This window comes from Rutilus rutilus (assembly GCF_951802725.1).
Source record: "Rutilus rutilus genome assembly, chromosome: 10".
NCBI lineage: Eukaryota > Metazoa > Chordata > Actinopteri > Cypriniformes > Leuciscidae > Rutilus > Rutilus rutilus.
The window spans coordinates 40,600,926-40,615,852 of NC_140215.1; the positions used below are offsets into that span (position 1 = coordinate 40,600,926).

Genomic DNA, 14,927 nt, shown 5'->3' on the forward strand with positions numbered 1-14,927 from the left:
CTCACCCTCAAAGTTGTCGATGTAGCTCGAAATTTATAATTTAAAGAACTTCTCTTTCTTACTCATATGTGTGACAGTTAACTGCCTCACAATATTGTTAACATCATTCACGTTAACCGCTGGAAGTTCTTGTAAACAGCGAGTGTAATTTGCCATTATCTCCACCTAATGCAAAAACGGCTTCCGACGCAGCACCGGATGTAACTGGGCGGGCTAAGACAAAACGCGGAAGAGATCGTGCATAGAGCCTATTGGCTACTCTCTGATTATGTAATCCATGATGTGCATTTCTCTCTATAGGCGCGTTCACTACGGATATGGCGATCATCAACTTCATCTTTGCAGCCGACACTGTTTATTAATAAAAATCAATGCACGCGCGTCACCGGATTTACAAATGCACATCTTGCTTGTTGCACGCACACATATTATGTACATATTACGAAATAACGAGATTATGTTGAAATAATTCATTATTAATAATAAATCTATAAGAATATTTGATTGAATGCTGAATGTTGTGCTTGTTCAATTGAATAAAATTAATACTTTAATTGTGATAATTAAAATAACAATATTAAATATTAAATGGCCTATGTTTGCTCATTTATTAATACTATTTATATATAATATATCTAGCACCCCCCTCAGCACCTGCGTTAAAAAATTATCTGGCGCCGCCCCTGGTTATAACGGCCCACATATTAAAAAATGGTCGGGTTTAAATTGGGCTCGGGTTCATAATTACAGTTAATGTGTCGGGCCGGGCGTGTGGTGGTAGTCAGATACCCATGCCATTAAAATTACTCATTTTCGTCTGTATATAGGAGCTGCAGCTGCCTATATATTCTTCGCAGGTCCTACCATGCCAGTGACGTCATCGGAATTGCCAGCGTTCTTATACTAACAAACACTTTTTTGTGTTGCTTAAAGGGATACTCCACTTTTTTGGGGAAATAAGCTCATTTTACAACTCCCCCAGAGTTAAACAGTTGAGTTTTACCATTTTCGAATCCATTCAGCCGATCTCCAGGTCTGGCGGTACCACTTTTAGCATAGCTTAGCATAGATCATTGAATCGGACAAGACCATTAGCATCTCTCTCAAAAAAATTACCAAAGAGTTTTGATATTTTTCCTATTTAAAACTTGACTCTTCTGTAGTTACATCGTGTACTAAGACCGACGGAAAATGTAAAGTTGCGATTTTCTAGGCTGACATGGCTAGGAACTATACTCTCATTCCTGCGTAATAATCAAGGAACTTTGCTGCCGTACCATGAGTGCAGCAGGCGTAATGATATGACGCAGCGCCTGAAAATAGTCCCCAGTTCGGTAACTGCCAACGTGACCAGGACTAAGTTTGTCTAACCTATTAGACCTATTTTCAGGCGCTGCATCATATCATTACGCCTGCTGGACTCATGGTACGGCAGCAAAGTTTCTTGATTATTAAGCAGGAATGAGAGTACAACACGTTATCAACGTTGATTCTTTCAGTTCAGTTTATCTTTAAGATCCGGGGAGTTGCTTGGCCACAGATCCAAAATGTCAATGAAGTGAACACCGAGCCACTTCATAATGATGTGACTTGACATGAAGGCCAAGTATGGTAGCCCATACTCGGAATTTGTTCTCTGCCTTTAAACCATACAAGTTATTCCACACACATTAGGAGTAATGAGTAGTGAACACACACACCTGGAGCACTCAGCCATTTGCTGCTCACGATTGCCCCAATTATCACTCTTGCCTTGTGACATGGTGGTCCATCATGCTGGAAAATGCAAGGATCATCATCAAATTGCTCCTGGGCAGAATTAACTCTTCTCAGGGAGTTTAATTGATAGGCAATCTGACCAATAATAATCTGCCGAATACGCCATTTTTGTCCGACAAAGCAGTCAGGAGAGTTAGTAGATTAACGTTGGAGGATTTGAACTTGAAAAATGGAGTGTACTGACATCTTTCCGCAGTTAAAACAACATTCCTTCTGATGTTCATTCATGTTTATTTGATGCTATAAATGAACTAGAAGGAAGAGATGATCGGTTCACGAGCAGCTTTAACTGAGGCTCTACAGTGATCTGTCAGACACATTAAAGAGCCACAAAACGGTATTTATTGTTAAATTTCTTTTAAAAATGACAAAATTTGACAGTTGAGTAACCTGGTCTGTCCTGTCTGTCAGCGCGTTGTGCTCTCTGCTCCACTATGTATTTTTTTACTGCGTGATAACATTATGTAGCGTCAGAGCGGCATGGCTTGTCGGACATAACAACAGTAACTAAAGGGGCGGGTCTTTGCGAATGGTCAATTGAGAGAAAACCCTTGAATGAAAAACAACTCTACACATAGATGGCCTCAGGATGCTTCACACGACACAGGACTCATGGTAGCATTCACCTTTTCTTCTCCAGACAATTGATTATCCATATGTCCCATACAGTTGGAAGGGGGCTTTACTGAAAATAATCAGTTTCCCGCTCTTCATTTGTAACTATGGTTTCTAATTAACAAGTCACCACCTGTTCATCATTTGAGTTCAATCACCCTATGTATTTAAGTTCCTCCTTTTCATTCAGTTGTGGTCTGGTATTGTTTGTGTTGACACTCTGTTACGTCACATGCTTGCCTTTGGATTACCTGAGTTTGTTTTATTAAAGAACTTGTTTGTAGAAAGTTGTTTGACCCCTTTTCATCATCTTCATCTGAACTAACCTTGACAGTACACTTGATATAATATGAAAAATAAACCTCTGCAATCCCATAGAATATACATAAAAAATTTCACACATATTCAGTGTTGTGTTTTTTGAAGACATAAAACATTCATTTAATTTATTTTAATCATTTCAATATCATATCATATCAATTAAACAAAATTTTTGTCAAACAACAAAAACACAATGAGCTTTACTGATAAAATTAAAACATGGAAGAAAAACTGTGATTATTCCTTAAAAAATAATGTTTTGATAATAATTTATTTATATTAGTGTTAGTATTAATATTACATTAGAATGTATCTAAATTCTACTTTACAACTGTAATGTATTTCTGTCAAGTTAAAAGTTTGACGGGTTGCCATAATGACCTTTGTGTTTATGACACGACGATAGTTTTTCTCAAATGAAGCGGTTGCTCAAGTGACTTTCACAGCGGGTCTAGAGTCTGGGCCGCCCCACTAAAACAATGGTAGGGGAAGCACTGATAAAACATTCCACAGTGTCAAAACTACCTCAGTACTAACTTAAAGAAAATTAGAGTGCAGCAGTGCAGATCGTAGACAAGTTTTGGTTCTGTATCAGATTGAGCCACTATAGTCACTTGGACTATATTAACGATCTCTTTAGTACATTTTCTGGGCCAGCAACTTTCAGTCCCTTAGAAGCCTATGGAGGAGTTAGACAACTCTCAGATTTAATCAAATATATCTTAATTTGTGTTCCGAAGATGAACGAAGGTCTTACGGGGTTGGAACAACATGAGGGTGAGTAATTACTGACAGAATTTTCATTTTTGGGTGAACTATCCCTTTAAGATTCTTTATAATATGCCAATAAAAATACTGCCGCTTTCATAAGGTCTTTATCACTTTATTAAAATTAAAGAAAAGAGACGGACAAACATTTACTTTCACCAGCTGTCATGTATTTTGAGCTTGCAGCGAGAATCTCTTAAGTGAAAACGAGAAGTTTAAAGCTTACAGGCTTCTGTACGTCGACCCCTGCAGCGTCTTCTGGGATTTCTAACGGTTCGATTCTCTCAAGTCTGCATTTGCTAGTTGCATAAATAGAATGTTGCCGACTTCCGTTTGATTCCAGTAAGCCGTCCCACTTCCGCTCGCCTCATTCATGAAGATGTTGTTGTTTTATACGAGAGCCTGCAAGATCTACCTAAGTTTACCATCAGTGACTTGCACCGGATTACTAACTCCTTTTTCATCTGCTCCGAGGAGTGAGAGAGAGAAGGGGTTCAAAATATACATTTCACAATTCATCAACAACTATGAAGGTACTTTTTTTTTTTTTACTGTGTCAAATCTTCATGGCAGAGTTAGCAGACTACCGCTGACTAGAACTAGGGAGGGCTAGCAGTTGCTTGATGTTAAGTGACCTCAGCCAACTAAATCATCTATGGGAATTACAGATTTTCCTCTAGGGTTGATTCCTCTCACATGATTATAGTAGATAGTTTTACCCTGTGACTTTCGTTTACATTTACTCCTCTTTTTAGTCTGATTGAAAGTCAATCCGTTCACAAGATCCTAACGTAACTAATTTTCCGCTTTATTGGAATAGCGTATCAAATAGATGTGTACATACACACACTACCTCTATCAATCGGGTTGAGAAATGGATGTTTGATCGGACCCCATTATAATTGGGTTAAAAGTGAAAAGGTGTTATGTAAATGAGGCTATTCTGTAAAAATAAATAAAAAATAAACGCTACCTCTTGTCTGCATTAAAAAGCCATTTTGCCTGTGACGTGCATAGCTGTAAGTGGCTATACTTTAACACCATGTTGGAGCAAATCTTGCCATATCACTTTTGAGTGATTGAACCATGTAATTATTCCTAAATGATCTTGATGCATCAATTAAATGATAATCAATGTGATGTTATCCCTAACTTGCCGTCAAACAAAAAGTCAGGCACAGGGAGAGTCAGTGTGCAAGCTGTGCCACAGGTCCCTGAAGAGTCCACATCACATTATACTGCACTGCCTAGGATTATGGTTTGTTATGCGTGAGTAGTAACTTTTTGTACTGTTTTCTTCCTAGATTGTCCTCGAAGACTCCTCCCCAGTGCAGCTGTATGAGACGGTGTGCTCGTGTGCTGCTGGCAAGGCACTTTACAATCATACCGTGGCTCTCCTTTTTCATACGGCGACCTACCCTCAGTTCCGCCTCCTTGCTGTATCCTCAGTCCTTAGCTGCACCGAGACAGAGCAACGCTGGCACAAGCCAAGGACTATGGTAATTTTCAGAGCATTATTATTATCAGTAGCCACATGTGCCGGGTGTAGTTTGTCTGTGCATAAAAGACAACATTTTCCACACGTTACATTTAACCACCTCTGAGATGCCATTTCTTTTTACTTTTATCATTGATTAACCCTCTGGGGTCGGTAAACGTGCCGGCGCGTTTTGCTCGATTTTTTTCACATAGTAGCAAAATAGACTTAAAATACTCCATCATTTTTGATCATACAGACTTAAGAAATATGAAAAAATAAACTGTTAAATGTCTACTTTTTTTATGTGTCCACTTACAATCGAAATAAAACATTGTTCTTTTGTAAAATAAACGGTGTGCTTTTTTGCCTCTCCATCTCCGTGAACTTTTTTTCTGGTGCACGTCTCTAAACTTAAACAAAACTCAGCGAATACTACTCACCCAGGCATGAGCTATGTATCTTTATAATCATTAAAGTGTGTACTTTTAAATGATCTAATTCAAAACGAAAACAAATATTCTCTGTTTATGTAATCTATATGAAAAGAGAGAGATGTCAGTCGTTCTCATTTCAGCTCATTACTGAACTTCGAGGAGCAACAGATCCAGCTGAGGATTGTGGATATACGTTTTTTATTCTTAAGTGCTTTGTTCTAATCGCGATATGGAATAGTGTCTGTAAACCGCAAAAAAGCTGTTTAAATTTTCAGTGCGCGCAGTTGTTTACTTATGTTACAGACGAAATATGAAAGACAACATTTCGTTGACTAGTTTTGATAGAATATAGTTTTTACTGTAAAATAGACTACAATAAGCTTTTGTTAGCCAGGTTCTGCTCATATGTTAAATATATAGTATGTTTTGTCAAAAATAAACTCATCAACTAAGGTGTTATTACAGTGTTTGTTCCAATGTAGGCTATATCAAACTAATGAATCCTTAACTTTGAAATAAGTATGATAAAATGTATACTTTAAAAAAAGAAAGATTACACTTGAAATATTGTTAAAATTGTAATTGTTGTTGATTTTTGTGAACACTTTTTAATAAAATAGCAAAAAAAAATATTTACAAGGTAGATGTAAAAAATCTTAATAGGTCAATATAAGACTTCTCATTAAATTATTTATTATTGTTTTTTAATATACATGTTACCAAAGGCACAAATAAGGCCAAATGATAAGACACTCTGCAAGAGAGCTTTGTAAAACATCTGAAGAATACAGCTGTCTATTCTAAAATGGTTAAGTTTCCTTAGAAAAAACATCCTCTTCTGCAACCTTTTGGACTTATTTTGTGCACATTCATTAAAAGTCAGTTTATTATCTATTTCAACACCCAAATATGTATATGTAGTGACCCGCTCTACCACTACACCATTTATATTTGAGGGTGGAACTATAATTCCCTTTTTATTAAAATCTATGGTCATCTCCTTTGTTTTCTTCGCATTAACCACAAGGAAATTATCTGTACATCAATTAATAAAACCCTGCACCTCCCTCTCAAAGCCCTCTAGGGATGCAGTATTGGACTGTACAAAACCCACTAATGCTGTATCATCAGCATATTTAAAAAAGGTGTGGTTTGAGATGGTTGCTTGGCAGTTGTTGGTGTATAAGGTGTATGGAATAGGAGACAGAACGCACCCTTGTGGTGCCCCTGTGTTTATGGCTTTTAACGATGAGACACATGAGTTGAATTTGACTTGTTGACTACGGTTCGTCAGAAAGTCAAAAATCCACAAAACTTAACCCCAAGGTGAACCAATTTTTTTACCATCAGGTGGGGTTGGATTGTGTTGAAGGCACTGCTGAAATCTATGAACATAATCTTGACAAGACTCTTTGCCTGTTCAAGGTGCTCATATATGTTATTTGTCAGAGTCAGCAGTGCATCTTCAACCCCTCTTTCCACACGATATGCAAATTGGTTTTGGTCTAAGGATGGTGTGACCTCACATAAAAGCTGTTTCAGAATTATTTTTTCAAAACATTTCATTGCCGTAGATGTTAGGGCAACAGGGCGCAGGTCGTTTAGTTCCCTAGGTTTATTATTTTTGGGTAAGATCAAAGATTTTTTCCATAGACAAGGAACTACACCAGTGTCTATTGACAGCTGGAACAGCCTTTGAAAGGGCTGTGCCAGCTGATCTGCGCACACCCTTAATGTCCTGCTGCTAATACCATCAGGCCCACTAGCTTTACGGGGATTCACATGTCTAAAGTAAGACTTAACATCGTCTATAGAAATGTCTATATCCACACACTTCATACTACTGATTTCTTTATAAACCAGTTCCTGTTCAGCTGTAAAATCATGAATATCAGATCTGCAATAAAAATCATTCAAGTCATTTGCCATTTCAAGTTCATTTTCCACTGCCATGAGATGCCTCTTAGGCTTGTATCCTGTGATTGCCTGGACCCCCTGCCAAGCTCTCCTAGCATCATTTCTAAAAAAGTTCTCTAATTTAAGTTTATATGCTGCTTTACAGTCCATGATCATACCTTTAATGTTTTTCTGCACAGTCCTTTTCTCTTCTCTATTTCCTCCCAATTTGAACAGTCGCTTTTTTTGGTTAAGAAGTTGTTTTAATTCTGGAGTTACCCAGTCTTTTTGGGAATGTTTGCTTCCTCGCAGAATGTTATGTACCCCGAGATAGCAAGCGCTGCGTCGTTGACGTTTTCGGTTCCGTCGGTCACTATGTTCCAATCCGTACGCTCTAGGCAATCTCGCAGTGCCTCGGATGCGGCAGCAGTCCAGCTCTTAACCTCCACCTTTCTGACTTTCTCATGACGCAGCCTAGACACATAGGCGGGCATCAGTTTGACCATGTTGTGATCCGAGTTCCCTAAGCCGGGCAGTGCTTTAGAGTAAAAGGCATCCTGGATAATTCCATAGCACTGGTCTTGGCAGGCTGTGTCGTGGGTGGGACAAGTGACATATTGCTGGTATGTGGGTAAGTGCTCCTTTAGGCTACATTAATTAAAGTCTCCCATCACAAAGTTAGCAGAATCTGGAGCCTCTGACCCCGACTGAGCTACAAGTTCATGGATAGTAGAAGTAGCAACTTGTATATCGGCAGAGGGTGCGATATACACAACAAAAAGTCTGATTTGGTGTATCTCTCTAGGCAGGTGATAGGGCCTTAAGCTGAGCACTAGTAGTTCAATGTCCTTCGTGCAAACTTGGTGTTTCATTGTAATATGAGCAGGGTAACAGTTCTTACTATTAATATATACACACACACCTCCACCCTTGCTTTTTCCAGAATTTTGGTTGCGGTCCATCCTCACCAGCGTGAAACCCTCCAGGTCGGCTGCAGAATCAGGGTCCGCCCCGTAAGCCAACTCTCTGTCAGGCAGATAAGGCAAGAATGCCGGTAGTCCGAGAGGTAGTGAGTGCAGGCCCGCAACTCATCCACTTTGTTCCGTAGGCTTTGGACATTACCGAGCATGACAGTTGGAAGAGATTGTCTATAGGGTTGCCTTTTAATCTGCTCCCGGATTTCTCCTTTCCTCCCGCGTTTCCTTGTTTTGGCGTTGTTGCCTCTGACACATTCGGGTGGTAACAGTGACGTGTCTTTGAAGCAAAGACGGGTTGAAGGGAGTCCGATATTTAACAGAAAGTCCTGGGTGTAGGTGATCCGAGCCGTCTGGCCGGTGTGTGTCTTAATGTTGTGGCCTACGACATGTTGGATAAGGTTGGCCAATAAAGTGAGGATCAGCAGAAAAATTACTTGGTTCGGCCTCATAGTGAGGGCCAACACGTTATTGGTTTATGGCTTAATTAATCCGCAAAGTTACGGCGTCTGAAAACATACATTAAAACAAAACAAACAAACAAATACAAGTAGGAGACGTCGCCGCTCGCGCCAACTCTTTCCATTTATGAAAACTTTCAATATGTTCAGTTGATTTTTCATGGTTGCTAAGGATGCTTGACAAATTCCCATCTCTCTCAAGAGCTGATTTTCTCTCGCTTCCACAAAAAAGTTTACAGCAGAAGCAAAATGTAACATCCTTACTCACTGAATAAACTAGCCAGGGCATTTCCAGCCTTTCTCCATTTGTCAATGTCCGTCTATAATGACACACAGAAAACTTTCTGTGTGCACTGTCTCTGGGAAAATCAATTCCTTTCACTTGATATGGTCCTCTCTCAATTAAAATGTCTCTAAGTCCTTGGGTTACTGTTGTTGGCCAATTACTGGGATCATTAAAAGTATATTCCTCACTGTGTACACTTATTTGTTCAGCTGTCTGAGGTCCGATAATACTGCTGATATTTGCTGTTTCTTGTGGAGCAATGTCACTGGCTGAGTAAGCAATCTCCTGACCTGGTGATGGTGGACTTGACGGTAGATTTGAAGGCAGGCTAATGTTAGCATCTGCTCTCGGGATGCTGCTAGCACCTGCTGTTTCTTCTTCTGTAGAAATTGTGGTAACGTTAGCTGTGCTAGCGATCTCTTGGTTCTGTGGTGGACTTGAAGGCTTGTCATCCTTGCAAATACTCCCTGGATCAATATATTTTAACAACGAACCCCTCTGTTGTTGGTGTGCTTTCTCCTTCAAAAGTCTCCTCTTTTTATATTCGCAACCAGATAATTTTGGTCGTTTAGACATCCTGCGTAGTCCCTGGGTGATTCATGAATGATCCGTTCATTGCGTATGTCACGTGACAAATGAACGAAAGACTCGGAAGGTAAAGTAAATATTTAAGTTCCCTGTAAATTATTTTTGACTGCATTATAATGATTTCTTAATTCAGAATATGATCAACATTGCATAGGTGGATGTGATTGGGGAATTTGGCTGTTAAAAGTATAACATTTAAAGCCACTTAAATTAACGAAATGACTCAAATAAAGATTCGTTCATTTTGATGAACGAGATCGAACAAGAGAGTCAGTAAAATTATCCGAACTTCCCATCACAGTCATGACTCGTGAGAGCAGGTGGCGGGGCGGGGCAGCGGCAGCTCAGCAAATCATATAGCCTTTTGTGAATTGTTCATTCCCGGTTGGCACACATTTTGCTGCCCTTACAAAAGTGACGCTCTAGGCAATTGCCTAGTTCGCCTATATGGATGTGCCAGCCCTGCACACACACACACACACAGATACTACTCATAAACTACCACGGAAGTGACACAGTAGTCGTGGTCGGTAACGGTGACTTCCATAGGCTGAACGCTGTCCTCTTCAGACATGTCCGCCGGCAGTAACTCTGGGGTCAGAGGTCTCGGCTGACGTTGCCCGACATTCAGCCTGGGTGCCGGAAGAGAAAAACTGTTCCAGGCGAACAGACATGGGACTGCGCCCTTCTTTAAACGTCTCAGTCCCACAAAATCCCCAGGTAGAAAATGAACACTGCAAATTTGAGTACCGTCAGTCGGGGAGTAGTTCTCCCGCTGAATCTTTTCTGTCCACACAGTTCACCTCTTCATCCACAGGGAAACGATGGAAACTCAGGATGGAATTACACCACAATTAATTGGTACACAGCGGTGAAGAGAACTCTTATTTACTTGGAGCTGGAGAGCGCTATCGACGGAAGCAGTGGCCGGAAGTGGTCCAGCTCATCACAGATAACCCGGAAATTCTATTTCCATTGTTGTGCACCTAGCGAATTTGATGATCCTCGATATCAAGAACACATCTGGGCACTTTCATGCGCACTCTGTACTTGGCGTTCTTGAGTATTGGAATTGAACTTTGACAGTTGATGATGACGTAATAAAATATAAGCAAAAGAGTATGTAGCACAACTAATATGCAATTCTATCTAAATAAAAGACAAAACAAAGTATAATAAACTGTTTCATAAACTAACATTTTATTATTATACAATAACAAGTTTTAATTGTAAAATAATTGTTATAATTGTTGGAATTGAACTTTGACAGTTGATGATGACGTTAGGCTTAAAGGGTTAGTTCACCCAAAAATTAAAATTCTGTCAGTAATTACTCACCCTCATGTTGTTCCAACCGCGTAAGACCTTCGTTCATCTTCGGAACACAAATTAAGCTATTTTTGATGAAATCTGAGCCATGTTTCACTCCTCCATAGGCTTCTATGTGACCGAAACTTGCTGGCCCAGAAAAGTTATTAAAGAGATCGTTAATATAGTCCAAGTGACTCCAGTGGCTCAATCTTAAGTATATCAAGTGACGAGAATACTTTTTGTGCGCAAAAACAAACAAAAATAACGACTTTATTCCACTATTCATTTCCTTCTCTCTCGACCTCTAGTTGGTTCGCGTAGTGTTTTTGCGCAGCGCGTCTGTGTTACACGTCACCACGTAGGCTCACTATTGGTCGACGCCGGTCATGTGTGTGTTGCGTGATGACGTGCAACACAGACGCGCAGCGCAAAAACACTACGAGGCCCAGAGAGAAGGAAATGAAAAGTGGAATAAAGTCGTTATTTTTGTTTGTTTTTGTGCACAAAAAGTATTCTCGTCGCATGATAAACTTAATGTAGTGCCACTGTAGTTACTTGGACTCTTTTAACGATGTTTTAATAACTATTCTGGGCCGGTGAGTTTCGGTCACACTGGAAGCCTATGGAGGAGTCAAAATTCTGTCAGATTTCATCAAAAATATCTTAATTTGTGTTCCGAAGATGAACGAAAGACTTACATGGTTGGAACAACATGAGGGTGAGTAATTACTGACAGAATTTTCATTTTTGGGTGAACTAACCCTTTAAGTGTATTTTTGACTGTCAAAATGCCAGCGGACACAGTTACAGTGAGTTGTTCAAAATCTTTCTTTTAGTAAACTCTGTGTACACAAACAATGTTCTCAATGCACGCGTTCATGTGTAGAGCCCCTGGTGATACTTCCAGCAAAGTTTCATGTTGTGTCGAGCCTTCTTAGTGTTTTAAAAATAGTGATTTTTGATGCTTGATGATCATAGTAGTGCCCCTAGCACTCCCATTCAAAAGGCAATTTGACTGAAACCGAAATACGGTTAAACTGGCTTTTCCATTCTAATTATGCTTTTAAATGAAAGTTTGCCTCAGGTAGATTAACAAAAAGACCCAAGGTTGCATTTTGGCGACAGATAAACTTTTACAAGATGGACATTTGTCACAGACAAAGATAAGGATGTTTAGAGCACCAGAAAAGACAAACACAGGGAACCACAACGACCAGGGCCCGGTTTTTCAAAAGATTTAATCCGGATAAAATTGATCCGGATTTAGTAATCCTTTTTTTTGCGATCCGTGATCATGTAATCCAGCTTACTTTTGAGCCAGTTTTTCAAAGCAACATCGGATTGGATCAATCTGATCCGGATAGGAACTTTTCAGGATCACCAAATCTGGATAACCAGTGCTCAAACAGGATAGGAAATCACAATGTAGAACTATAGATATGTAAAGAGCAACAAGTAGAATAGCCAGTGTGGGGTCAATATAAGTTTATTTTTATTTGAAATGAAAACACACACACATTTAAAAAAAACTAAAAACAAGAAAAACCCCACCCCATCCTCTTCCAGCAGTCCGCTCATCTGAGACCTACAACACAAACACTGTACATTGAGGATATTTATAACAAGTTTCAAATATAGATGTATTGAATTAAAAAAAAAGACAATGTCAAATACTCCACAATAATTTCAGACTTCCTCATCTGATGTGGAGAGACCAGCTTGTCTGAGCGTAGCCTTTAGGAGGCGGATCTCAAGTCTGGCCTTGGTTTGCTGCAGTTTGGTCAGAGTCAGTTGTTCCTCTGCCAGACGAAGCTGTGCTTCTGCCCTTTCAGTCTCTTTTTGCAGAAGTGCCTTGTAATCATCATCTTTGTTTGATGAAGGGCGCTTCAAGCCTTTCCTCTGAGATCCTGTGGCAACTACCACTGGCTCAACCAATGAGGATCCAGCTTCTTCCTCAGGACCAGAGCTGAGATTCAATATAAATACGCTCTCTGGATCAGCCTCAGGAGGAACTGGCAGATTCTCCTCCTCCTCCTCAATCCAAGGCTCGCCATCCCCTACAACACCTTGAATACCATGGAGAGCTTGCGACTTCTCACCTCCAATGATGTCGAGGACCACATCTGTGTAACCTCCCCTCTTAAATGGCTTGTTGCCTATTTGTGGGTTTTTGGCTTCAGCATGGTCCTTTGTTGCCCTGGCCTTAAGATTCTTCCACCGCAATTGTTCCATAATGGCACAGAACACCCTCTAGTAGTGCATTGGTTTCAGCAGCAGTGAAGTTACAGCTTCTTGAGTCCATGGTTCCGTTGCTTTACTATAGTGAACATTGTTCATCAATTATAGGCCTTGGGTCCAATTGCCTCAATTGAACACAAGCCAAAACTAATCAGTTGTAATAGGTGTGTTTGAAAAGACCAACTACACAGCCATATAAATCAGCCTTTCTCAGAGGATTCACAGAGAGACAGTGAAATGGCAGGTGTTGTCCACCGCCACCACTACTTTGCCAGGAGAGGATACCATCAAAGGGTGTATGTTGAACGTACCAAGCCACTGGAGCAATACACCACTGAGGAGCTGTATGTCCGGTTTCGCTTTGGGAAGGCTGATATAGAGTACCTTGTGAACCTTCTCAGGCCAAAACTTCAACACAGAACCCAAAGGAGTCACGGTCTGTCTGTGGAAGACCAGATCCTCATTGCTCTCCGATTTTATGCATGTGAGACTTTCTATCAAGTTGTTGGTGACTATATGGGAGTGGTGAAATCAGCTGTGTGTGATGTTTTCTTTTGGGGAATATGCCCAATACTATTGGAGCAATCGACTGCACACATGTGCATATACAAGCACCTCGTGAGAATGAATGGGAGTTTATAAACAGAAAGGGGAGGCACAGCATCAATGTCCAACTTGTGTGTGATGCTGACCTCATGTGGCCTGGGTCTGTCCATGATGCACGCATCCTGAGGGAGAGCGCTCTATATAGAGACCTCCAAACCAACCGACCGGATGGCATAATATTAGGAGACAGTGCCTACCCACTCCTACCATGGCTGATGACTCCTTTTCTAACAGCAAATACACCGGCGCAGGCACGCTTCAACACTGCTCATTGCAGAGCAAGATGTGCAATTGAGCGTTTAAATGGAGTTCTTAAGAGGCGCTTTGCATGCCTTAACTACTTGAGAGCGGAACCACAGAAAGCATGCAACATAACCCTTGCCTGTATTGTCCTGCACAACATCGCTACTAAGCGCAATGTCCCTCTCTGTGCTGACAATGATGCACCTGAGCCCCTTGGAGACCCTAACCAACCTCCTGCATTCTGCCAGAACGAGCAAACAGGACGTGCAACAAGGGACGCAATAGTTAGACACTATTTCTGATTTGGATTTGTTTTGGATTTCAAAAATCAGTGATTGCCATTCTTTGCATTCTTTTGGTTATTCTGTAATCATTGCATGCATCACTAATAAATATTCTAAAAACAAAAATATTTTCGATTGTGATGAATATATATATCAATTAGTGACAGAATAAAATTTATTGTTTTTGGTCAATTTTGACAGCTGGTTGGGGGATTATTTTATGAGGCCAAACTCTTTCTACTTTGCTGTAGGCCTATACTGAAAGGCTGAATACGTTAAAGCCTACCTAATCACTGTAGCCTGACGGATGAACAAATACAATTAAAACCTTATGAATAAATAGGATATCTTGTAAGATACTGCATGATCCAAATATAGTATTATTTGATACATTTTTAAAGTTTTCATTACATTTTGGGCATGAAATCCACGCTGAATCCACCCTTCTGATGGGATCAGTTTAATCCAGATTTTTTGGATCAAAGTGATCCAAATCCTACAAAAAAGTTCTGAAAAACCCAAACTAAAGGTTTGATCCGGATCAAAACCAAGATTGGATTACGTGATCTAATCCGATTATGTAATCCGTTTTTTTCTTTTGAAAAACCCATTTTCAAGATTTGATCCAATCCATTATCCAAAA

At 40.1% G+C, this 14,927-nt stretch overlaps 1 pseudogene across 1 annotated transcript; it reads left to right on the plus strand.

Moving 5' to 3' along the window:
* Positions 1–13,388: 13,388 nt before the first annotated feature.
* On the plus strand, positions 13,389–14,302 carry LOC311298891 (putative nuclease HARBI1; annotated as a pseudogene). The gene has a single exon. The product of its transcript is annotated as a putative nuclease HARBI1 (transcript).
* Positions 14,303–14,927: the final 625 nt, after the last annotated feature.